Genomic DNA, 24,356 nt, shown 5'->3' on the forward strand with positions numbered 1-24,356 from the left:
GCATCCAGATCCAGTTCTAACACTGGTGTATTGAGTGGAATTATCTACCCAAGCCATATTTATAACCATTTCTCAGTGAGAAAAAATTATCTCGTCTTTCAAATGCATTCATGATTATAAAGCTCAAAGAAGAGGGTAAATGTTTGCCAGCCCTGTTAGACTGACAGAAACAGCTTGGGGTGCTTCACTAGGTTTCTGTCTCAGACGCAAACATTCTGAAGGTTCCCTGTGCTCTTCCCCCTTTCTGTGTGCATTCCATGTAGTGGCCAAGGGGGCAAACAAATTCATTACAGTGAATATTAATGAAGGTCCCCCACCGGCATCCATACTCTGGGAAAGACAGGGGGAGAAAAGACTACAATATCCCTTGCAGGGCTAAATTACCCAGTGACTCATAATCTAAGTAGCAGCAGAATGTTACAGAACATGGGCACTTAGGATATTTGATAATGATGGACAGGAGTGCCTTTCAAAACTGACAATAAAGTAGTTTTGCCTTGTGAGTATATCCTTTTACTGGAAACCACCAATGCCTAAGAAAAGAATATCAACGGATTTAACAACATGTTTGCGTGTGTGTGAGGGGGAGGGAGGAAAATTCTTATGCAATAATTAAATGGCTGCAAACAAACTAGATGGAAACAGCACTGCTGCAGCTCTTTATAGAAATTGTCGGCGATGCTTTGATCATCTGCTGCTGAGCAGTTCCATTTGTTTTTTCTCAGCAGCCAAAAATGTATTTGTACCATAGGGCCCAGTTCTGCCTTCCTTTCCCATGTTGAGTAGCACTTACTCACGAGAGTAGCTCCACCCAACACTAAAAACTTATTCTCAGCACATTGGGGGTAATCAAGGTAGCATCAGGCCCCTAAGGAATAGAGCTGAGTGATTTTTTTTTTTTGGACAAATTCATGAAGTTGTTTTGGTAAAAATAAACAATTTCTGAAGGACATTGACACATTTTGATTTTTCAATTCAAAATTACTTTTTTGTTTCTAATTTTACTTCAATTTTATTTTTTAAAGAGATAAACATCAGACCAAAGAAAACATTTTGTTTTGGGCTGACTGAAATGTTTTGTAAGATACAAAATCATGTTTAAAACTTTTTCACTTCACTGAAAAATTTGTAATTTTTTTTTTTAATTTTCAAAAATCTGCTATTCACACAGCTCTACTAAAGAATGATAGAAAGAAATGTATCTTCGCTCTCACCCCACCATCTGATTGCTGTCCAGAACTGGCTGGTAAATTGTACCCCATAGATTAAAGGGATGTGATAGCAGGCTCATTGGGGCGTTTTGTGAACAGTTTCCCCTCCTTGAGGCAGAAGGCCTCCCTGGTCTGTAAGCTCGGCCTATGTTGAGCCCTCTGGGAGAAATAATATTGCTGTGGGAGTTTTGTTTTTAAGCTTGGAGGTTTTTTGTGTGTATGGTAGTTAGAGCACTGAAGAGTAATACTGTATCCACAGAGCACTCAAGCTGGGGAGGCCTACCTGATCAAGAACCCACCCCTCAACCTGGAGTGTGAGGTAATCACTAGGCAGTACCAAGGAATTTCTGCAGCAGCATCACTTGATAGTGAGTACTACAACCCCAGCACTAGCTAGCTGAAAGTGGTGGAGAGTAGTGGAGGGAGCATGGCTGGATTTAGGGGCAGGCGACCCAGGCAACTGCCTGGGGTGGGGAGCTTGGGGGGCACTGAGGAGGGATGGCTCCAGGCACCAGCTTTCCAAGCAGGTGCTTGGGGCGGCATTCAGAATGGGGCGGCAGTCCATGTCCCGTGGCGGCAATTCGGCGGCAGCTCCGCTGCTCTTCCGGGTGCGGCGGCAATTCGTCGGTAACTGCTTGGGGCAGCAAAATTGGTAGAGCCGCCCCTGGCACTGAGCATGCAGATTTACAGATCCTAGCGTGCAAATTTATCATATTCTATAAGAGGGATAAATCATGCATGCAAATCATGCAATAAACTCATGAAATGGGCTACAGAAGCTATAAAAAATAAAGTATTAAAAAGTTTAACAAATGGAAGCAGGGCGCCAAAGATGCTGCTTGCCTGGGGCACCATTTTGTCTAGGGCCACCCCTGGGAGGGTGGGGCCATGGTCACTCCCTACCCTGCACCAGCCAGCAGAGATAGGGGAAAACACACTGGACTGAAACCAGTGAAAGGTTGACTGCTGTGTGTGTTGCTTGGGAGACCCCCCCACTCTGAGTGATCCAGAATTCTGCACCAGGTTCTCCTGCTGCAACACAGCCCCAACCATCTCTGGTTCCAAAAGCCAGAACTGAACCCTGAGTGTAGGATTTTTAGAAATCAAGTCTGATTATCCATCTAGCTATAGTACTTTTCATGCTCTCTCAGTGGCAGGCACCATCAGACATTAGAGAATGTGTTTTCATCACAGTGAACAGAGGGCTATACAGACTGCTTGTAACTGTTTTTAGCACAGTAAACATGCAAACCAAATGCCTAGGAAAAAAAGCCTTGCCTGGCAGCAATTGATCATTTTTAATTAAAACTTGATATATTGATATTAAAATGTGATATATGAATTTAACCAGCAAGGGATGCCAACCCTAAATGATTTAGGGCACTGCTATTTAAGACTGCTTCTCACCCTATATCCCATCACAGCACTTGCAATCAGCTAGGGAGCGCCTGCTGTCAGTCCCCAGGATAAAAAGCAAATTGCTGGAGGCAGAGTGTTCTCAAGAGAGGGACTGTTTGCACTGAATGCATTTCCTCAGCCAGTCCATCAGAGCCTGTAGCTGCCTCCTTTCAGGCTGTGATGCAAGACACCTCCTTGGTTTAGTTTACTGCAAATGGTGAGGTTTAGTAGTTGGGTGGGTTTGGTTTGCTAGCAGGTGGGGGCAGTTTAAGGTAGTATCCGATATAATATATATTCTTAGTTTGGTTTATGGTGCCAAGGTACCATTGGAATGGACATCTGTAGCAGGGTGGTTACCCGCTCCGGCCCTGACAGGGATAAGGCCAGCCCTGGGAGAGGGCTGGGGCTGTGGGGAGTCACAGCTGTGGCCAGCTCAATCAGGCCCAGCTGGCCCCTATAAGAGGCTGTGAGCCAAGAACCCACTCAGCCTCCCTCTGCCTGTAGAGGGAAAAGGGCCTGGCTGCAAGGTGTTGAGCAGGACACCTAGATTGGAGCAGGGCTGGGGAAAGGTCAGAGGAGCTGGGAGCTCTGGCCTGGAAAGCCTCAGGCTGAATAGATGCAGGGTTGCAGGGGGGCAGCCTATAGGTAGGTGGAGGCAGCAGGTCCAAAACCCCCTTGCCTGTGTTGAGTATATGCTGCAGTCTGTCCCTGATACAAGGGGCTAAGTGGGGACTGGCAGTAGCCCAGACTGAGGTGAGGTGGGGTTTGAGGGTGGGGGGACCCAGAACCTGAGAGTATGGGGGTACTGCCAGGGGGCAGCACCCCAGAGAAAGGGGCACTGAGTCCTGGGAGGGATATGGGGGCCAGTGGTAAGGTGGATCACTGGCCTGCAGAGGGTGCTCTAGTGGCTGGACCTGCTAATTCCTGATGACTATTAGCAGGAGGTGCTGCTGGGTGAATCTGAACCTTTACAACATCTAATTATTTTAAATGAAACCAAATTAATCATGACAATGGAACAACCAGGAGGAGGAACTTTAGTAAGGAGCACCAATTCCCCAGGTCGCTGATGGGTAGCAAAGTCTCTCTGACCACTGCTCACAATTGCTGGAACCCCTGCAGCTACCGTGGATTCAGACTGTTCTCTAGCTGTAAGTTCCCCCTGCCTGCTAGGGTACAGGGAGCACCTGCAAAGCTGTAATCCACAGCCTTGGGAAGTACAGTCCCTCTCTAGGGTCTCCCTGCATTCTCCCCATCCCTGCACAGGGGTTCCACTCCATCAGAACCTTCCATGGTTGGGGAGAATAGGAGAATGAAATCCATTTAGCTCCATTTTGATGTGTCCATTCCAGTGAGATCAGATCCAGCAAAATGCTTGAATAGGTTGGTGATGGGGACTGGCTTGTTCAGCTGTTAGCACATATCAAACTCCATCTTTTTCTGTGTGGATCAATATTGGAGATGTTGTTTGTGAATTAACAGTAAAAATAAGTGAATAAATAAAAGTAGTAATGGCAGCTGCCAAATAATTTTGAAACCAGATTCTGGCTTGCAATTAAGGTCTGGGAGGTGTTCATCTGCCTTCCAGGAGCAAATCACCCCAATATGTAAAATATATTTTTGAAAATAATTTTAAAATACATGTTTATTGACAGACAAATTAGCTCTCAGTAAAGTCTCTTGCAGCAGCTGAGCACTGAGAAGCCACTCCAGGACTTTAAAAAAAAAAATCTATTTTTCCACAACTTGCACAGCCATCAAAATCAGAATACAAATTCAGGCCACATTGATCAGTGGGGGGATGGAGGCAGAGGAATTTTTAAAACTCTCAAACAAGACTGTACAGTACTCTATTTATTTTGCCAGATTTTAATAATTATATTTATAAAAGAGAGAACAGATGAGTCTGAACCAGAAGTTCCCAAACTATAGCAAATTTCAAAATCCAAACCCAGATGAGGTTTTACCTTTGGCAAATTACCTCTATCATTCGAATGGGCTGAACGGATATACTGATATGAAGCTTGGGGTTGGGGCCATATGATCCTTCCATGGGACACAAAAGTAGTCTTCTCCCATGAGAATTACTAGAAGTGCCTCTTATCCTGTGGGTGGGAGAGGGGGAATAGGGCCTCAGGGATCCAGTCATCTCAGGAGGGGCCTGTCCACAGCTTCCATTAACTTCAGTGGTAGTAGAATGCATATACATCTCATGGGTGATTGGACCCTACATTCATAGCTAGATTTTTCTAGTTTGAGCCCATCACCAATTTAAAAAATGAATAAGAGAAAAAGTGGAGTCAAGTATTTTCAGGAACCTGACTGAAGTTTGGTTTAAAAATACAGCAGGATAACACACAGCTCTCTAACATTTACTATTACTAGACACATCTTATAGGCGACCAGAGCAGAAAGATAATACAAGAGATATCAATCTCACTGCAGCAGTGATAATGAGATAGGTAGCTGTGCATAAATTTGCAGAGCATTAACTACTACACAGATAATATAGTGCTAGTGTGATGCTTCCTATCCCACGCAAGTACACATAGAAGAAGAGGTGAGCACAAATCCAGTTTTTCTTCAGCATCATAATCCCTGGCACTTTTATGATGAGCTCAAAGATTTTTACGAACACTGATTTTCAGGTTTGAGCCCATCACCAATTAAAGAGATGAATGACAAGGGAAAATGCTGTTCAGATTTGCACAGTGAGCATCAATTCCAAGCAGACAAGATGGTTGTGAGGTAGGTAAATATTAGTATAATTTTACATGGAGAGAAACTGAAGCAAAGAGGCATTAAGTCACTTGCCCGAAGTTAGACAGCAAGCTAGTAGCAGAGCTGGGAATAAAAACTCAGAGTTCTGACAATGTCTTCCGCTTTTACCACTAGATTACATTATCTTGGTTTTTTACAAGCTGACATATTTTGTCGTCATCTGTATGGTATCCCGTGTCCGGAGACGGCACAGAGTTTCTTTCCCCATACTCTCCGCCTGATCCATTGTTGCCCTATGGCCCATTTGCATCAGCGAGGTTCATGCAAAGTGGCCAGAGGCGTAGGTGCAAGCTAAGGGAAAAATTAAGTGCTTTGCTTATTGTAACCATAAATCGTAGTCTTGTGAAGTGGTGGTGTAAGATATTCAGCACCCTCAACTTTCATTAAAATCCAGGATGTCACAGCCTAATAATGAGTTTTGGTTTCCCTACTAGAAAAAAAAACAAACAAGATAATCTAGATCTACAGAATGTCACAGCAATGTCATAAGACTTCTTTCAATACTATTTGTGCTGGAAAGTACTTTGCAATCCTCTGAAGGAAGGTGCTACAGAAGTGTGAAATATGGGTTAAATGAGACCAATTCAAAAGACACCCTTTCTCCTTGGCCTTCCTCTCCTTTCCCATTTGATGCTATGATTTAATACGTACTTTTGAGATGTGGGCTGTGTCAAGTGGTTAGAGCTGAGAACTTGGAAATCCTGGATATGAGTTCCAACTCCGCCACATGAATTTGATTTATGACCTGGTATAGGTCACTTAAGGTCCTTGTGCCCCCGTTTATCGATCTGGTCTATGCAGGAAACACAGCTTTCTCACGGGCCGGTCTGAGACTCTAGAACAAATTCCAGTAGGAACTAAGGCCCATCACAAATCTCACCACCTTCCGCTCCGAGCACACACTTCTTCAACCTGACCTTCTCGAATATAAACATGGCGAAGTGTGTATAGTTTTAAAAAACAAAACAAACCCCAACAAAACACAATTCAACCCCTGGAGCAAGGATGAAAGAGAACCAGTCATATGTATCTTACATTGCTCAAAGCGCTACAGATGAGCATGGTATAGCAATTTATATGGAATATCCACTTACAGAATTTTGCCAGGGTTGAGTGAGATTTAATAAATTTTCATGTGTAAAGTGCTTTCAGGTCTGCAGATGAAAGGCACCATCTATTTAGTATTTATTAATAATGAAACCTCTTTTAAAACCTCATTGGATTAATATGAGGCTTTCCCTCTGGATTAAATCTATGACAAAAAGATTTTCCTGCAGGGTTTATTGCAACATGTATTTCAAAGAACTGTGGATCCTCAATGGGAGACTATACTACTAAGTCAATACAGACACACAAGCTGTTCAGTGGAATAAGGCTTCAGGAAAACACTGGGCTTGCCACACTAAGACACATTTCCCCCTAGCAGGAACAGTGGCTACAGAACTTTCCCTGGCCATAAAGGCACCACATGAAGCAAAAACACATCACCATGCATTATTAGAGCATTTAGACAAATGCTCTAATAATTTAGACAAATGTTCCAGGAATAAGAGTCCTTTTATTATTTTATTGAAAATATTTGAATTCAGAGAAATCCTGCTCCCAATATTTCGATCAACTTAAATGGGACAGGATCAAACCCTAAATAAGGGGCTTCAGATTTGTTTGCCAAAAAGCAAAACATTTTTCATTAACGTTTTTTCACAAGACTGTTTTCAGCTGCAAAATGATGATTTTTACCTAGAGGGTAGAATTTTCCAATTATTTACATGGAAATTCTGTGTTTCCCCTTCACTCTTGAGGAAATATGGAAATACCTATTTCCATAGACAAATACTTAGTGAGAAAATTAGTGGTCTTGTGCAGTCCTCCTTCTGATATCGATTGTTCTCTTTTGTCCAAATGTACCCAGAATAACCAGACTAAATTTATTATAATATAAAATTGTGAAAAGTGAGTGGGGAAAGATGCTCTTCCTAGCCCCAGAACAGATAAAGCAAAGACATAGGCAGTACCGGCTGCCCTATATTGCTTCACTACAGAACCCCACCACAGTGCCTCAACCCTGTCCTTTAGTGGTAAGAAGTAGTTTATCCTCCAGCCATTATCCTCAGCTACCACCAAGAAGCATTACAGTATACAGAGGAGAATACGTTCCTGAAAGTACCTTTGTGGCCTCCAGATCCTGTGCTGGTGGGGTGCATAAATTAGAGCAATCTGAAGGCTGCCTTAAGTTGCAGTGGCTCCTAATAGCCCCAAGGGACCGATACTGTACCCTGTGATCGGCAAGACATAAGTGTAGGACATTCTCCTTTCCTCCATGCTGAGTGACAAAGGAGCCATGCTATCAGAGGATCCCCCTATGCTGATGCTTCTGTTGCTGTCTGCTGAATTTAAGGCTGCTCCGCCTGAAGGTGGGGCAATGCAAAGCAGGCACTTTGTAGTGCAGGATTTGCGCTCCCATGTCCGTTCTATCTGTGGTTTCTCTACAAAGACTGCCAAGAGGGGGTGTGAATTGTGGGTTTGGATTTTGTGATGTGAACACCTGGCCATAGGGAACTGCAACTGCCAAACGCAAACAGACCAGCACAACCGCTATATGGTGGTGGTAACTTTCAGTCATTACTAAGCTGGTCTGGATTCAACCTGTGTTCCATTACTGCTCTGCTGAACCTACCAACTTCTCATTACAGACAACTCTTCTATATATATAATCACTGTTAAATACAAAAGTGACTTGAACAATCCCATTATTGCTTGCGATCAAGAAATCTGTTTAGTGAGAGTTTAAAAGAAAAGTCAATAGAAATCTAAATAATAATAAAACCTATGATTTCCATTTGCTCTTTAGTTCCCATTTGCAGATTCTCTGCCTTAATGAGTCATGATCATTAATACAGCACACATGTATAAAATAAAACTCATCTCCTTCTGCCTTTCCCCAGCTGCAGCTGCTTCCCCACCCCCATATCTCATTTTTATTTCCAGACTTAGGTCACCAAAACGTTCCTGTGAGGGAACCTTCCCTTCACCCACTGTCTTTATTTGGTGTGGATTTAACTTGCTGCTTGTGCACAGAACTATGGACCTGAACTCTGACTGATGATGTGAGCTGTCTCTTTGCCACACTAAAGCAATCGCAACAACCCAGCTTGAAGCAGTAATGCAAGCTGGACAAAAGCTAAAAGGAAAAAAACCAGCAGACCTTATTTTATCCTGTGAGCCTATCAAGGATTGTTCACCAGCAATGACATCTCTGGCAAACAGCTCAATGAAATTTTTGAAGTCTTAAAGTCAAGGCCAAACTTTCCAAACTCATCAGTAGGTTCCTAAAATCAGTCTCCTAAATCCAAATTTATTTTTCTCAATAAGTGGCCTGATTTTCAAAGGTACTGACCAGCCACAGCTGCCATTGAAACTGACTGACACAATTCCTCCGAAACCTCTCCCTCTGTTACTGTCTCCCCACCCTCCAAGCAGTATTCAGGTGAAACATACTTTTATTTGAAATATAAAGGTCAAAGAGCCAAGAGAAGTCTATTGCTTTCTTTGTAGCGTAAAACAGTGCTTCCCAAACTGGGAACCAGGAAAGGTTCATGCCTGACGTTTTTTGTGTTTTCTGATTAAGAGGTTACTAAACCAGGTTTAAAACTCACCTGTTATCTATGGGTCTGCTACTGCTGCTAGCACTGGAAACCTTTCTGTGCCCTCAGCTCCTGTAATGGCCTTCCACAGAGAGACTCCCTGCAAGGGAAGTATTCAACAAGAAGTCTCTAGTAGCAGCCCTAGCAGATAGGGGAAGGGGGCAGAGGGAGACACAGGTGCGTCTTATCTTTATAATGGGACAATTTTTACCAAGTGCTAAGCCTATATGTAGCAAACATTTGGCTGAAGAAGAAAATGCTTTTAAAACTGAAAAGGAAGAAAAGTAGACACTACAAGGATAGTTAAATTGTTTGGACTTTTGTGTCATCATTACTGCGGAAAGTCCATAGCCATAATGTGTCATTTGTTTTCAGGTGTTAGTAAATGAAAATATGAAGCCAAGGAAACTACAGATGCATTTAGAAACCAAACATCAGGAAATCCAGACTCAAGAACCACAATTTTTTCCTTCAGAAATAAGAATTAAAGTAGCAAAGAAAGTCATGTCTAAAGGAGCAGCCTCAGAAAGCCTTAGAAACATCATATGTTGTAGCCATGCAAATTGCAAATGGCAAACAAGCACATACCTTCTACTTCCAGCAGCAAAAGACATCTGTAGAATTATAATGGGGGAACAAGGAGCCAAGGCACTGAAAACTATTCCTATATCAAATAATACCATCCCTCAATCTTCTGATGACCTGGCAGAAAACATCCAGGACCAGCTGATAGAACAAGCTAAGAAGAGTCAGTAAATTGCAGTGCAGCTTGATGAGTTCACAGACATAGTCAACATGGCTCAGCTTCTGTGTTATGTGAAATTTGTTAAAGCAGTTACAATAGTGGAAAAGCTTTTTATTTTGCAAAAAGGATCCCAATCTGAACAACCTGTGAGGAAATATTCAAGACCGCTGATAAATGTATAGTGCATGAAAGTCTTAATTGGGCTATGTGTGGGGGGCTATGCACTGATGGAGCAGAAGCTATGACAGGAAAGAACAGGGGAGTTGCAGCACGAGTAAACAAAGTGGTACCAGCAGCAATTTGGACACACTGCATAATTCATCACCAAGCTTTGGCATCGAAGCAATTGCAACCTGAAGTACATGAGGCCCTCAACATTGTTGTTAAAATTAATTTTATAAAACTTGAGGCAATGAACACACATTGGGCTAGTATACTGTGTGAAGAGAGACACTTGACTAATTTGCTGGAGCTGAACATGAATGTCTAGCTCCTGACTGGATCATTCAAAACCCCATTGTGGCAATAGTTGGTTCCATTCCTACCTTAATTATCTCTGCTCAAGAAAAATCTTTGAATTGTCAAGTGATCAGATGCTGAAGATCAAGTTTTCAAATCTAACCACGAATTCTGGATTTCTGTTAAAGGAGAGTACAAAGAATTCAGTGATGAAGCTGTTGGGATAACTGAAAAAAGAAATACAAAATGGAGTCTGTGACATCGGACTTCAGAACCCTATCCTTGTTTACCTGAGGAGCACTGAATCAAAGCTAGCCCCAACTGCTTAGGACTGGATTTTTCCCACCTTTTGGGCTCCGGATATTCCATCTGGTTTTCCCGCCCAAATCCTTGAAGGTTTTATCACCTCAGACTTGCTTGGCATTGCTATTTGGAATGGTCCAATTTTTCCCACCTTAACATCAATAAAAGACTGACTCCTGCCTGGATGCCGGGCTATCCATCTGAGCAGCAGCCTGTGCACGGTGCAATACGGGTCTCATCATGGTTCCGACCATATCGACGAGAATGACGCCTATCCCGAAGACACCAGAGAAGACCTTCAATGCTTACCTTATCCTGCTGTTCCATCTCCGGAGGGCTTCTCTTCCACAGAGATCACCATCCATCCGTTGGACTCCTCAGAGTTCCTCCTTGACTGCTTTCCACTAGCCTGATAGTTAAAGGTCCTGAGCACCACCACCGCACACAATTCAGCACTTAGATTAAGTAGGAAGAAATCCAATCTCTGTTTATAGGGTATTTGGCCAAGGGAGGAATTTATCTGGGTCTGGGCTTTGTCCCATTAGAAGTCCCTGTCACTGTTAGTTGTAATATTGGTTTGTGTCTGAGGTTTTCCCCCTTCCCTATCAATTGTATTCTTATCCCTAATACACCTTTTGCTTTCACCTTACTTGTCTCTTCTTCCTTATACACCACACCACACCTGGGGTATTTGTCCACTGGGTGATTAGATACTAGAGAGGGTCATATCTGCACTTCTGAGAAAAAGGGGTATCCATTTTATTTCCCTCTACCACATCTGATTTATTCTAAGAGTTACCTTTCCCCCTCTTTGAGGCAACAAAGCTATGATAGTGCTGCTTTCATTCACTTCCAGTTATCTCGGTGAGTCTGGGTTTTCAGTAATTTCTGTGAAAACCAAACAGAAATCATTTAAACTTGGAAAACAACTTACATCTGGTGCTCTCTGAGATTCAACCAACATTGCACAACCTTGCAATTTGAACCAGGCCCATTCTTCTCTCAAATCTTAGGTTGTGTCTGAATGGCCAAATTTTCAAACTGTGTAGTTTAAAAACTTGGCTTAGATTGGATTATATAATTAAACTAACTGTATGTAGTTGAATAAAGTTGCAAACCATCCAAAATCTAGTATCCCTCTTGAATCTAGTGTCCTGGGTCCATAAACACAATAAAAAGAAAATGTTGTTAGGTTGTTGAGAGCCCCCAAGTCTTAAAATATCTGCAAGGGAGCTGCAGTTCTTAGAAGTTTTGGAACCATCTGAGTAAAGTACAGGGCAGGGTTCAGAGAGAAGAACTAAGTATCTTAGAAACTGGAATTTTATTGCTAGGGTTTTCTTTCATTACAAGAATCTAACTTTTTCTATGAGTAAAATATCCTTTACCAACTCCTTCCTTTCGTTATTCATTTTTTTTTTTTTAGTTTACTTTCGGTAATATCCCATGCTTCTGACATCTTGTCTCTTACTTCCTCTCCCTTCTTCAAAACTTTAGTTCGGTCCTCTTTGCTATAATATTCCCTCTCCCATCTTCTCTTTTCACTTTCCACTTGGTTTTTTTTCTCCAGTCACCCATCAGTTTCCTCTCAGACTTTTATTTCTCAGTTTTGTCCCTCCCATCTCTAGGCTCTAATTGTTTAAGTCCTGGCTTCTCCCATCAATTGTGCAGCAGCAGCTTCCCTATCATCACTTTGGTTTTCTTTAGAGCATAGCCAATCTCTCCTTGGTTGTTCCAAACTCTTACAAACTTTGGGGAGGCAGGAATTTACCCAGGAATCCCTCCAACACAGATCTAGCCCAACACCTTAATTAGCACGTACAAAACCCCACAATCATTACAAAGAGTAATCAGTCCATGAGGGTTGGATATAAACCCATGATATATAAAGGAATCTCTGCTTCCTCCCTTGGGGTGATGGACAATTCTTATGTCTGCTGCAGGCTCATAGGGACCACATGATCAAGCTGTTATCTTGTCCTGTTCCCCAACCCCAAACTCAGGCTCTCAACCTCTTGTGTCCCTGCAGAATGAGCACATCCTTTCTCCTGCAGCCTGTGCATTACCTTCTTGAATGGCATTCCCATTCTCTTATCAGAGGATAGAGGCAGCAGCAGGAAGTAGGGATGGGGTTTCCTGCTAGATCTTTAGCCTACAAGGGCTTTGAGGGGTAGAGGTCGACTTCTCTTATCTGTCCATCACCTACCCAGTCAGTGCTCTGAGAGCAAGGTCCCATAGCACTGCTACTCTGTGGAGTGGGAGCTTAACAATGTCCATTAGTGATTTACACTTCTATCTCAGGCTCTTCAGAAAGTTTCTCAGCGTGCTTTAAGAATTCTATGGTTGGAGAATCAGTGAGATAGGGTACATGTTGTTCTCTCTGCACGTACCAGGAAAACTTAAAGCAGCTGATATGAAAATGTTAAGCAGATTGGTACAGGGTGGGATCTTACTATAGTGCTTTTCATCAGTAGATCTCAAAGCACTTTACCAAGGTGGTCAGAATCATTATCCCCATTTTGACAGATGGGGAAACTGAAGCACAGGTAGCAACACTAGTAGTTTGCCCAAAACCTTCCTCTATAAGACTCGGTTCTAAGTTGCTTATAATTTTGCCAAATGTTACTTGTTCAAACTGAATTTTTCCATGCTGCTTCTGGTGGATTTTTTTTTTAAATATTTCCACTAAACCTGTTCTGCTGTTTCTGAGAATGAGATGGTGGGGAAGAAAAAAAAAACACTGTTCTGTCCAAATTAAAAAGTATTTCAAACATGGGGAAACTCTAGTGACTCCATACTTTGGAGAAAGGATCTGGGAGGGGGAAATGGAGAGGTGGGGAGGGGAGTAGTTTGTCTTGGGTGGTAGAGTGGGCTGTATTTCAATTCTACCTTGACTCCCCCATCCTTCCAGGCTAAAAATCACCTCCATAGTCCATTCAGCCATTCTGAGGTAGGAAAGCTGGAAGATATTGCACATGCTTTCATTGGGTTGTAGGTAAACAGAGGACTTTGGGGCTGTCAGCACAGCACTTGTCCTGAGCACTATGGACTTTAAAACCACGGCTAAAACAACATTCGAAGAGGAAGTTTATGCTACTTATTTGGCTGCATTTTACAACCTCTTCGCACAGGTGTAAATAACTACATCAGTTGTAAGGCAGTGGGGAATCAGGCCCTTAGTCTACAGTCCACCCTTAGGGTTGCCTGAAGGTTTTAAGGAAAGGGACATTATGCCCTGATCCTGGAGGGGGGGGGGGGAAAACACTGGAGGTGAAGGGTCTGCCATGGAGTGCCTCTGAAATCAGTAGGGCTTCACACAAATGCAGGGGACTGCCCACACATCTATCTTTGCAGGATCTGGGCCATTAAGTCTGAATTTGGGAATATTTGTAGATCAGCCCAAGATGTGTGCAGGCTGATTCTCGGTGTTGTAGGCTATGAGGTCATCCTAATTTTTAATAGCTCAGATTCACCTGTCCTTTATACTGATGTGAACCCTTACTCACTCCATTGGCATCACTCCAGATTTTCACTAGTGAAAAGGAGGTGAATTGGATCCACTCTCTCTTTCTTATTTGTTCTGCAACAGCTGTACCACACAGCATTGTACATTTATTCCAAGTCTATTCTATCTACATTTTAAAACAAAAATTAGATGACAATCACCCATTCTTTGTGTGTCTTGCTAATATCTGTTTGTCAATGTCACTGTAGTAATAATGAAAATCATCTTTTATTTCCACAGAAATGTAGGGAGCTTCCATTTTTTGTTTTGATGTGTACATAGGGCAACAGGTACACAGATCCCCTACATAAATTGTGTACGAGAAATTTGTTGAAGTTCACAGAACCTCTTTGGTAAATTTATTACTTCGGATGAGATTTGCCATTATTTTTTATTCCATGTCTAGTCTTAATTCCCACAGCTGTTAGCTGCTATAATCCATCATTTTCTTGGTAGAAGACATAGGTGCAAAAAACAAAACACACACGCACGCCGGCCCCCAAAACTGGTCACTTTGCTTCCAGTTTCTGAATCTTGGAAGGGGGTTGTAGGTACTTAAATGTATCAACAGTTTCCACTGGCAACTGCAGCAGAATAGCATGATACCAGTTCTACAGCTGACATGAAATGCCATTCCATATGTAAAGCCATGTCTTAAACCCACAAGGACACTCAAATAAACTTTGTACTTTCTTTTCCTTTTGTCTAACACCAAATGGGTTGCGAAGAAGAGCTGGATGCTTAAAAAAATGCACTTACAATTTTGGATCCAAGCTGTGAGAATACTCATTGGAGACAACTGTTCTCTCATGGGCTAGTCTTGAATAAACAATCGCAGCTCTGTGTGATATTACTTCTTAACCAGATTCTAGCATGGAGCTATTGGCTTGCCATGGTTACTTGCCTTTTAAACCGATGGTGCTTTTTCCTTCCCTTTTGCCAAGATTCCTGCTTACTTGGCAGCGGCTCGTTCTCATTTGAACTTTTGCCCTCTTTTAATCTTCACCAAATTTTAGTCTAAAAGAACCTTTCACAGATACCTTTTGTTGTCCTGAATTTCTATTGCTTGTGAGAACTAACTTGTGGATCTGGTCACTGGAATGAGCTCTTCTTCCTGAGTTACCAGCCCCTGACAACGACAGGCATCTGTGAAAAGATTAGAAAATAAAATCACGACAGCACAAGACGCTATCCCATTCCTGAAATACAATTAACGAGGAAAGAAGGGGCGGATATGGACACGGACATGCACACACGTATATACACACTTTGCCAGGTCATTCACTAGGAGATTTGCTTATGCTTGTCAGTTCCAGAGGCTGTTCCACTTAATTCATCTGAGGATAACAGTTAAAAAGTTCTCAGAAGCATTGCTCTGTCACCTGGGGGATCTAAGACTGAATCCTTCACTTGTGCTTCCACGTCCTGAGCTAGCAGAACCCGAGGGGAACGAGTATGCTCAGCATGGGGGAAAAGGAGAGTGCTTCTGGTTCCTCTTGAGGAAACTCTCCAGACAACCCAGGACTTGAACTGACTGACTGTCAGGAGGGTGAAATACTTCCTCTGCCAGAAAAGGATTGATTGATTTTGATTTTTAGTGTGCTTATTGTCCTAATATAGAGATTTTGGGGGGAGGGGGAAATAAGGGGAAAATGGGTTGGCCATAAAGAATTCCCTCCCCAATCCTGTTCAGTAAATTAAGGGTCTGGATCCTGCTCCCACTAAAGTCAATGGGGATTTTGCCAGTGACTATAGGGAATAGCAGGCCCTTAATTATCTATAAAAACAAGCTTTATTCTCCGCCAAACTGACACATTGTGTGTCTTCTGTGTACAGTTGTATATGCATATACATAAATAATGGAGTCCTCTTTAACCAATATTCACTTATTTAAGAAAACACATTTTCTTGCATTTGTAACATTTCTGACTTTAGTATGAGAAAAGCTATCACTATCCAAAAATCTCTTAGGTTCAGTAAATTGGGGTGAATAATTTTTGTCTAGATTTTTAATATAAAGCAGGAACCTTTTAAAGTTCTCAGGAGCATTAAGACATTTTCACTCTGCACCATCTAGAATGAATTGGAGTAACATCTTTCTGATAAATTCATCATATGTGCGGATTAATCAGACCAGGATTTATTCTTCTAAACTCTCAGAATAATAATATTTTAACTCAAATTCCCCTTTCTTAGACTAAGGCAACCAAAAGACCAGCTCTTCATCATATCATCTGACTGAAATCAGCTCTTTCTTGTCGTATGAATATTGCCTACTTTCATTCTTTTCTTTGTTTGACTAATATTTTTTATGAGTTGGAAGGTTTTAAATGAAATCATACAATTAAAACCAAAGAGTCTGCCCTTATGCACACACATTCATTTATTTAATTTTAAACAGCAACTTTCTTTGCAGTAGCAAAATCAAATTCTAAGATAATGTTTCTAGCAGCGGTCTTCTTTCTTGTAAAATTTTATTGGCAATCTACTTCTCCTTCTGTGCTGAAACAGTAAAATGAAAAGAGCATGCCCCTCTTATTCCGCTAGTTTTAAAAAAACAGTATCTTTATTTCCTTTGGCACTCATGCAGAAGACACATTTTTCAGCTCAGCTAAATAATTATCCATCTCCATGATATTTCTTCACATGCAAAGCATCCTGACTGACTGAAAAATCACTAGGTGGTTGTCAGAAGTAAGTATTAGTTATAGCCTGTCTCTCAATCTTCCTGTTTCTGAATTGGGAGCGGACAATTTGTAGAACAGATGAGAAAATGTTAATACACAAGATCTAGCTTTGTCTATGCACTTCCTTAAAGGTGCTGAGCACCCTCAATTCCCAATGAAAGCAAGGGCCTTGAGGGTGCTCAGCACGTCTCAGGAGGGCTCAGTACCACACGGGATTAGGTGCTTAGTTAAGGTACACAGCAGCTTTCCTGTGTGAGTGATGCACAGAAAATTATTTCTGGTTGAGTCAAGCTGAAGCTAATCTATTTTACTGTAGGTATTTCTAGAGCATCAGTCACCATAATATCTAAGGCCTCTATCCTGCAATGAGCCTTGAGGAGCACAGGGGTCCACTGCATGGAGCTCATTCCAGGACTTGGTCCTAAGCAATTTTACAAGGGAGATGTCAGGGATCATCGGATTAAGCAGTGGGAACTATTGTCAAGGGCTCCTCAGTCCATATAGCCTGGGATGCTGCCAAGATCTCAGTCCCAAAGCAGCCATGCCTGTGACAAGACAGGAGATGGGGAAGGCAGATGGATAGTAGCACTTTGTTTTGCACTGAAGTAATAAAACTTTACCTTTCTCTAGCGCCTCTCATCTGAGAATCTCAAAATGCTTCACATACATTTTCCGAAAACTCTCAACACCACAGAGAGGGAGGTAAATAATACCCCCATGTTAGAGGTGGGAAACTTAGGCACGGCAAAGTTATATAACTTGCCCACATTCGCCAAGTGACTCAGACAGAGCTTGGTGGACTTAACGCATCTCCTGCAGTTCTAGTATGCTCCCTTGTTTATCCTGCTAGAACTGCTCCTTTTGGATCACCAAGGTCCTGCTCCAAGTCTTGACTCGAAGCGCACAAAACAGATCCTTCCACCACCAAATAAGGACTCTACTAATTGATTAAATCCACTTGAATGCCTGGCAACTGACTGATAGACAAAACTAACATGAAATTATGTGTTGCAAAAGGGCAGCTGAAGGTCAAACCTTATCCAGGTGCAGCTGCACAGATGGAGCCAAATCTTTCACTGCAATGGGGGATTTCCTAAGTGAGCAAAGAACTTGGCCCATTGAATGCAGGTGAAATAATCCTATATACTGACGACAAACCCAGTTCTGATTGTTCACAGAGATACTTACAATTACACACCTTTCCTAGTTGGAGTCACCTAAGACTTTAAACGGGGACTTTTCAGCACAATTTAAATGTGGGTCCTGATTATGCCACTCTTACTCATGTTGACTAGTACCTTGAGCTGCAAGTAGTCCCAATGACTCTACTTGCAGAGAACAATACTATTCATCAGGCCCCCTTTGTGAGCATATGGCCTCATGACATATCCATCTGTAACAATGACCTCTTGTAATCATTTACAATGCTTTTGGGCATCGGTGTTTAAAAACTCTGCTTTTCCAACCCAGTGAGAGAAAATCTCATGTGCTTTCCACTGTAAAACTATAATTGTGTTTTATTTGTATTCAAAGATGAAATAAGAAATAGTAGGGAAAGGAAATAGACTGAGGGAAAAACAGGAGCTAGAAGCAATCAATAAAATGTGGAATAAAGTAAAGGGAAGGAACCTTTAAAGTGCCCAAGTTTAAATGTCAAGAGTATTAGAACAAAAGAGCTTGAAGCAGAAGTATGTGTGGTAGAAGAATATTCTGACACTCATATAGAAAGCAGGTTTACTCCTGAGGATGGAAAAGAATGTAAACTACAAAGAATGGTCGAGAACGACAGAATAAGAGATTAGGAAAGTATATATTTTTCTGTTTCTAAAACAACTTGCAATAATAGGAGAACTATGACTATTTCTAGAAGATTTTGAGCTATACAATTAAGGAAAACTTATCCTCAGTGGTTAAAAGGATTGCCTTAAAATAACCATTTAATAAGCCTCTTTGAACATCTAGCATAAGTGGTATAGTCTCCTATACTCCATAAAATGTGACACCCAATATTACATAACCATGTACTATTGCTTACATTATGTTATACCAAAAAAGAAACTTCACTGCCAATCAGAAAAAGGATTGCTGTATTTGCCCTACCAATTACACTATAATTAACCATGAACTATACACAGTTATACTTGCTTTATCTTATTCCCTAAGGCAATGATTCAGCAAGGCACTTATACACACTTTGAACTTTAAACACATGGTATTTAAACATGATCTGAAAGTTAACCAGGTGCCTTAGTGCTTTGCTGAATTGGGGCCTATGTTCTGATGGATTACTGGGTTAACAGTACAGGGGACTCTTGCAGCTAGTTGTGGCAATAGTTCCAAAAACATCCACCTTCGTCACCTGAAGCAAAACTATTTCCAGTTTATTATGACTGTTATTCATATAGCACAACAGATCTGTCTGGCACCACAAGTATGTACTGTAGGAAGATCAAGCTTCCTGTTCTGAGTTTACAGTCTAATGCATAGAGAGAAACTATTGTACACTTTTGATGTGCAAAGAAGGGCAGAATTTGAAAAGCCTGCACAGTTGCACCTGAAGCTGGTACAACTTCACAGAGAGGCTGGGCATGAAAAGAAGCAGGCCAGAGGAGGGGCAGAGACAGCAATGGATCTGTGTCTAAGAATGACTGGCCAGTGGAGAGGGAACATAATAGCCATACGCAGTTTTGCAGCCCTGATGCTGCAGTAGTGGCTTGCTGAGCTGCTCTGCGGCTCCCCCCCGAATTCTTGTGGAATTTCCCACTGTGCAGACCACTTACTTGAGCTAGTATTTAGACTAGTCTTTGCAGAAAAAAATTCTCAGGCCAGGATGTGGTCTTAATAAGAGGTTATTACAAAAGATACATCCAGGCTATTTGCTGTTTCGATAATAAGATGTCACCAAGAATCCACCTGGCCATCTCTGCATTCCAGTGGCACACAGAGTGCAAGCAATGCATTCACTGCAATATGTTGCCCATCTGAGAAAATCAGTGATACAGATACGGACCAAGATTTACCTGTTCTGCCTAAGGGAGACTGTTTCATCTTGAGAAACATTTTTGAAACTGTCTCCCCTCTTACTGTAACGCTAGGGATCATGCTATGAGTATGGGAATGACCATACTAATGACATGGTCTTAGGCTAGCATGTGAGTGACTATGCCGTAACCACAGGCACCGACTCCATGGGTGTTCCGTGGCTCAAGCACTCATGGGGGGGAAAAATGGGTGCTCATCCATCAGGTGCAACTGTTTGGCAGGGCCACCGATCAGCTGTTTGGCAGCTGGTGGGAGGTGCTTGAGGAAGGGTGAAGAGCAGTGAGTGGTGGGCAGGGGCATTGGGAGAGAGGGCAGGGCTTCGGGGCTGAGCGGTGGTGGAGTACCCACAGGGAAAAATGGCTGTAACTCTTCTGCCAGGCGGAGTTGGCAAAACCAAGGTTCAGTACCTCTGGGTTCCGCTTAACAATACAAAACAGAACCTGCTCAAGCCTCCACCCAGCAATCTGGGTAAACAAACACCTCCCTGGAGTCCCTTTGGAGGCAATTCTTTCCCACTCGCACGCACTGAGACTGTGTATAACAAAACAAAATGATTAAAAGGGGAAAGGGAACCCAACATTAATTTGGGAAAATACCACAACCACGTTCAAAAAGCATGTGACCCTAAGCAAACCCGACCCCACAGTGCATTGGACAGTGTCCTTTGCCTCAATTTCCTACCTTGCAGTGGGAAAGTCCAGCGAACAACTGCCCCTTTAACACATCACTCCCCTCTGTCTCCGCTGCACCCCACTCACAGTTGGCTGGCCTTAGTCCAGAGGTGAGGTCACAGGGGTTCACCTGCCACGGTTGGGGGAGCAGGGTGTCGAGCAATGCCTCTGCTGCTGTCTCTGCAACTGGTGCACAGCTGCTGTCGTCTCTCTGCCGCCGCAGCTCGCTGCTCCCACAACGTCGTGCTCCAAGCTTCCACCACTTAACCCAGCTCTTAGTGACTGCAGCAGGCAGCAGAAAACCTCACAGCATGTGCAATCTCTGGATTGTCTTTCACTGTCCCCACACAAGCCTTAGCCCCTAGCCTCACTCAGCAGTGCTGTCAGCTCTAGGAATCACCAACCAGAAACACAGACTTTCAAGTGAGTCTTAACAGCTCTTTCATTAAACACTGGAGAGCAGCAGGTCCAATGGTGTCTAGGACTCTTTAGGCAGCATCCACACACCAGGTGGCAACACCTGTCCCCACCCATTCTGCTCCTCATTGGGATATGGCATCCCTACCCACTGCTTAGCCAGTGAGGTTCAGTTTAGGGTGACCTCCTCAAGCAGGGCAGGCTAAGCACAGTTCTGCTGGCCTTTACTGGTATGATACGATTAACAACATTTCATTATCCTGCATTCAAATACTAGTGATTTGTAACCAAAAACCAGCCAAAATTGATCATTTTGGCAAAGCCAGTCCATCTGTTACACGCCTAGGCAGAGTAGGCGTCTCTGCAACCACAGTCTGTTCCTGAAGTCTTTCCCCCGCAGATCTCCACTAAATGTCAGGAGAGAATTCATTCAGACCCTGCTTACACGGCTCATACATGCGTGACGCCTCTGAGCATGCTCGGTGTGAATTCGATATTTCCAGAAGCCTGATCAAACTCATAGTGAGCTGAGTGCTGCTGCAGGTCAGAGCAGTCTGCTGTGCCCTCCCACCAACAAACGTGACAGCTGACAGTGAAAGGTTTTGCAGTGTGTTCCAACACAACATTTAAAATCTCTCTTGTAAACTTCTGAAATCACCCTCATTCTAATTGTCAAAGTTGACAGCCTTGCTAACAACATTGAGTCGAATATCCCTTCATCTTCTTGCTTTTCCTTAACTGAATGATCTGTGAACAAACCAAAGTTGACAGCTATTGTGAAGAAAACAAGAACTAAAGGATATTCAGCAGATGTTTCTACCTTTCCCTGTCTAATTCACCCCAAACAAAATGCCATTGAGTTCAGGCAAAGGTTGGAGAAGCAGAGAAGAGAGATCCGCTAACTCCTATTGGGGTGGACCGGCAAGAGTTTCAGAATTTGACTATTCAGTTCTTTCTCGGCAAGGTCCCTGGAACAGCATGTGGTATGCCAAATAATTTGACTATGGGTCAACATTAATTTTCTGTTTATTCTAACAATCCACTCCTGCCCAATGCTAAATGTCTCCAACTAGGTGCAGAGTGCACACGGGAGCACCCAGCGTTCAGCATATCAAAGGAGGTGTACAGTAATGTGAAGAATTTGGGCAGTTTAAAGACCTACACATCATAGTCTCACACCAATGACTTTTTATTGGATTAAATATTTGACCTAAGTTAATATTTCAAACATTTTATGTTAGTTCAAATTTTTAAATGGATTTCTTCAATGTGCTCATACCCCATTTGCCTTCTTTCACTGGATATTCCACCAAATGAGTTTACTGCCAGGAATGTTTGTGAAACAATGCATTTTTTAGTGAATATTAATGAATATCTGAAGGAAGCCAATTTTTCATTCCCAGATGCAAGTATTTGCACCTGAAATTGCATTCTAAAAGTTATGCTCATTTAATCAAGAAACAGGCCACATAATATGTTTCTCTGCGTCCAATCAAAACAGCTGAAATTTCAAACATTAGGTTCTCACAATGAACTGCTCACAAATAGAGCTGGGAAACAGTTTTCTCATCCTGCAAATATTTGGGAGTTTGAAATGTTTTCCTGACTCGAATCAGGACACAACGTCAACATCTCAAAAATATTTGTGAATTGACAATCCAAAAGGTTTTTCTTTTGGATCAATTTCAACTTTTTGTTCGTTTTAAAATCTTTTCTGTGTAATTAGCTTAAATTTCAAAATGAAAAGTCATTTTGAACTAAAAAGCCAGACAATTTTTGGTTAAGAAAATGTCAAAATGAAAAGTTTCAACAATTTCAAAACCTTTTTCTAAATACTTTTTTGACTTTGGAAATTCCTTAAACCTGACCCCTGTATTTTTATCCAAATCATGATTAGTTGAAAAAATTGCCACTAGTTAGTCACAAATGATGTGCAGACCAAGCAACTATTCCAAGAAGTTATTCTGCTAAAAACAACAAAGACATCTGAAAAAAATCAAGTCTGCTCTGGGACAATTTGTGAACAGAACAGCAGTCAAAATTAATACAAATTATTCACCTCCCTCTGACCACACCAGCAGGAGCTATGCTAAAGTTGTCTTAGCTAGAAATCTTATTATATATCTTACATTTAGCACATTGTGTGATGCTTTTCCAGGGAGCCCAGAACTATGGTTCATCTTGTTACCCCTCTGCCTTAACAAAAAAGAGCCTTGCTGGAGACTAAACTAGGTAACAACTCCCTGTCAACCCAGTCTGTTAGCCAACCAACCTCTTCCAAGGCTGTGCCAGCTTTTGCTTTGCCTAGTACTTAACAACTGATGCACCCTAGTTCCCAAGCCCTCCGGAAGAGTGTTCCTCTGCAGTATCCAGCACCAATCACTGGACACTCACAGAAATTACCCAGTCTGCTGTCTCCAAAGAGACACACCAGCCTATTAGAGCAGCAGAGGATTCACTCTTTAGTGTTATAACACTGAGAAGAACTTATAATAAAACCAAGAATAAGTTTATTAATAAAGAACAGAGATTTAAGTAATACCAAGCAAAGATTATGGAACCAGATATGGTTACAAACAAATATACTTTTACAAGACTAGAATTTAACTCTAGCAAGCTAATCTTAGGAAAAACAGTCTCTCACCTAAAACTTTTCTATAGATCTTACTGGTATTCAGGCATATCAAAAACCAGATTTTCATAATTACCCTATGCCCTACAAAAAGAAAAGGAGTGCTTGTGGCACCTTAGAGACTAACCAATTTATTTGAGCATGGCTCACGAAAGCTCATGTTCAAATAAATTGGTTAGTCTCTAAGGTGCCACAAGCACTCCTTTTCTTTTTGCGAATACAGACTAACATGGCTGTTACTCTGAAACCTATGCCCTACAAAGGGTTTCCTCAGTAAAGGGATACATATCGTAACTTTTCCCCCTTTTCTTATAGTCCAGTACACCTTCAAAATGTATCCTTGGAAGCATACCTCCAAACAAAGTTCCTCTCCCCCGCTGTCTGTTCTTTGGAGGTGTTGACAGCATACCGTCTGTGTTGTTGTTCTGTTCATTTGCTTTTTTCCTGATACCTCAATATGCAAATATAATCTCCATTATCTTTGGCTAACGCTGCTCAATTAACATTAGAGACAGGGAAATAACTACATTCCCTCCTGTCTGGGGGGAAAACCTGTTTTCCCCTTTGCTTGGTTACAGAGTTTAAAGCATAATGTCAGCGAGCATCCATAATTCCTCCTACAGTGTTAATACATTATTTCACAATGATATTAATGATCAGTGTATTACAAGTTTTCATTTGATACTTACATGACAAAATAGATAAATGCCATGACAGCAACATGTTAGGTATAGTGAGTTTGTCAGGCTGTTACATGACAGGAACCCCTTGCCAGTAGGCATTGTGGGGGCTCCTAGGGTCACACATGGATATTCTGAATGATATTTTCACTCTAAGGCTGTCCTATGCAACCAGCGCTTTTCC

At 42.1% G+C, this 24,356-nt stretch overlaps 1 long non-coding RNA gene across 16 annotated transcripts in view; it reads right to left on the reverse strand.

The window, feature by feature from the left end:
• LOC141982585 (uncharacterized) overlaps nucleotides 1-24,356 on the reverse strand; it is a 176,739-nt gene that overhangs the window by 24,501 nt on the left and 127,882 nt on the right. For 5 of the 16 annotated variants that reach the window (XR_012638132.1, XR_012638133.1, XR_012638134.1 and 2 more), the window contains 4 exons: nucleotides 14,948-15,189; nucleotides 10,851-11,429; nucleotides 10,325-10,417; nucleotides 9,047-9,134 (listed from right to left, as the gene is read on the reverse strand). This is a non-coding gene — a long non-coding RNA (uncharacterized LOC141982585). Of the gene's footprint in view, nucleotides 1-9,046; nucleotides 9,135-10,324; nucleotides 10,418-10,850; nucleotides 11,430-14,802; nucleotides 14,928-14,947; nucleotides 15,190-24,356 lie in introns of those variants that run through there. The other 11 variants (XR_012638137.1, XR_012638138.1, XR_012638141.1 and 8 more) reach the window with 10 other exon arrangements.

Source organism: Natator depressus, chromosome 2, assembly GCF_965152275.1.
Source record: "Natator depressus isolate rNatDep1 chromosome 2, rNatDep2.hap1, whole genome shotgun sequence".
NCBI classification, from domain to species: domain Eukaryota; kingdom Metazoa; phylum Chordata; order Testudines; family Cheloniidae; genus Natator; species Natator depressus.